Raw genomic sequence first — 2,385 nt, 5'->3', positions numbered from 1 at the left:
GGGTCAGCCATAGCTCCTCTCTCCAGCTTTTTTACCAAGTCTGACACAGCCATCCCTCTCAAAGCACTCCCTGCTTCTCTGCTGGATTCTGGAATCCCATATGGCCACAAAGACAACACACAATTTATTAAGGCAGTTCATGGGTTACAATTCAGGATCAGAAAGGTCTAGGATACAGTTCTTCAATCTGGGCAGCCTTTTCTCAGTCATATTCGCAGGCAGGCCCCTCTCTGCCCTTCAGCCCCTCTGCCCCACTCAGGCAAGTGTGACAATGCACTTGAGCTCCACTGACAGATGTCTGGAGGCTCCCTCTGCACCAGCAAAGCTCCTGCCCCAAAGTGCTCGGCTTTTTCACCTGGTGGGCCTGGAGGCGCACCATGCCATCTCCTGGTTCTGCTGCTGCTTTCGCCACCTCTTTCTCCCACTGCTTCTCACCATGTCTGGTGTTCCAGTTCTTTCTGTTTCCTAGGTCTGGGAGGTCCTTAGCGTAGGAATCCTGGGTCCCAAAGACACACTTCACTCCTAGCTCTATTTTCTTGCCAGAAGGCCTTTACGTCGCCTTTACGCCCTTCTCTGCCTTTTGTCTCTTGTAAGATGAAAGGTGTGACTTAAATAAGGGTGTGGTTTGAGCCACCCTCTTCAATAAGTATTTCAGGATACTTTCTAATCCTGGCTCATTAACGTAGTGGACAACTAACTCACTCCCAAATGGGACCACAGCCACAGGCCTACCATGTCATCAGGTTAATTCCAACTCATAGTGACCCTGTACAGGGTTTCTGCGACTGTAAAGCCTTAGAAGAGCAGACGGCCTCACCTCTGCCCTATGGAATGACTGGTAGATTGAACAGCCCAACACCTAACTCACAGAGCCACTAGAGCTCCTTATCCACAGGCACAGAGGCTTAGGATTACAACACATCGCAAAATGGAGGATAATTGCAACCGGTCACAAAATGGAGGGTGATGACATCACTGTAAAACAACATCATCACCTAACTGCCGAACCACTGAAAATCATGGCCGAGCCAAGTAGACACATAACCTTCCCCGTGGCTTTCCATGTACCTTTGCATATTGTTAGATCCTTAGCTGGTTCTGACTCAGTGGCCTTTTGCACAACAGAATGAAACGCTGCCCCCTCCTGTGTCAGCCTCACAGCCATGCAATGCCATCATGTCCCTGACCACGTGGGAGCGGCCCTCGGCCCTGGGGCAGCGATCACACCCCCGGGAGGCCCCGCGGGCCGCGAGGATGGAGGGCGCAGTGCGGCAGGAGGGGTGGGGGAGGGCTCTGCAGAGTCCCAAGCCCTAGGGGTTCGTGGGTCGCCCCAACAGATTCCTCCTTGGGTGGTCCCCCAGGGCCTTTCCGGCCAGAGACGAGCCACCCCCCAACCTGAGGGCGGGGTCTGGGTGGTGCGTAGGGGCCTCTCGTGGGAATGCCACCGAATTGGGGAAAAGAACCAGCCTTTCGGGTTTTTCCAGCCAGGCACTGTGTGTCCTGTTAATTTTGCTTTTTGAATGTGACCTCCGAGCTTCGGGGGCCAGTGTGAGCTGCCCGCAGTACCAGCCCCTGGGGCCTCCTGAAGGGTCCCGGAGAGGGACTCCCTGCCTTGAGGTACCCCTGCACCCCCTTTCCAGACCTTTGAGGATCCGAGCCACCAAAGGTTAGCTTCAGCGCACGCACTGCGGGCTTTGCGCAGGAAAGGGGGAGGGGTCTGAGGCTCCAGGTCACAGTGACCTACTCTGGGCTCTGCAAGGGGACAGCTGGGGCCAGAAGCTGCCTGGAGGGGTTCTCAGAAGAAGGAGGAACCATCGTCCCCGCTCTCAGGCAGAAAGGAGGTTTGTGGGACCACCTGCCCTTCCTGGACGGTATTAACCCCCCACCCCACCCCCCAACGGTACTTCCTTCCTTCTGCTTTGCCCTGACTCCTGAGGACTGGTCTCTTTTGCTTTCCAAACCTCTTGGGGGCTCAAAGAGTGGGGGACACACAGTTCCTTGTGACGGCATCGACTCCCTGCAATGCTCAGCACGCAGGCCCAGTGCTGCGTCAGAGCAACCTTCCCCTGAAGAGGGGGGCAGAGGGGGACGGCTGGGTCCCCACTGCAGGATTAAGGCTCAGCCAGCGCCCATTCTTGTTTCACTGTCACTCAGGCAACCGCATGAAGCAGCAGAGTCCAGCAGAGCTGATGTATTTTTTTTCTGTAATTTGGAGCTTATACCTATGGGTCTAATAAACCAGCACCTTCCTGCCCACACCTGTTATGCCCAGGCCTGTGTCTGCCCTGGTACCTTTTCTGTTTGTCATTCTAAAACTGGTGTGAGTGCAGCACCTGACCTCCCCGAAACTTCCCTAGAGACTCATCAGCACGGTCAGCCTAAAGG

General features: G+C 55.2%; 1 protein-coding gene across 2 annotated transcripts in view; it reads left to right on the top strand.

Moving 5' to 3' along the window:
* Positions 1–1,418: 1,418 nt before the first annotated feature.
* COMT (catechol-O-methyltransferase) overlaps positions 1,419–2,385 on the top strand; it is a 19,906-nt gene continuing 18,939 nt past the window's right edge. The window contains exon 1 of one of the 2 annotated variants that reach the window (XM_045291268.1): positions 1,419–1,666. The gene's annotated coding sequence lies outside the window, so the exon portion shown is untranslated. Of the gene's footprint in view, positions 1,842–2,385 lie in introns of both variants that reach the window. The other variant, XM_004701427.2, reaches the window with a different exon arrangement.

This window comes from Echinops telfairi, unplaced genomic scaffold (genome assembly GCF_000313985.2).
Source record: "Echinops telfairi isolate 266 unplaced genomic scaffold, ASM31398v2 ScPeMD7_70;HRSCAF=299, whole genome shotgun sequence".
Lineage (NCBI taxonomy): Eukaryota > Metazoa > Chordata > Mammalia > Afrosoricida > Tenrecidae > Echinops > Echinops telfairi.
Note: the sequence above shows the minus strand (reverse complement) of the source record. Positions and strands in the feature narration are given on the sequence as shown.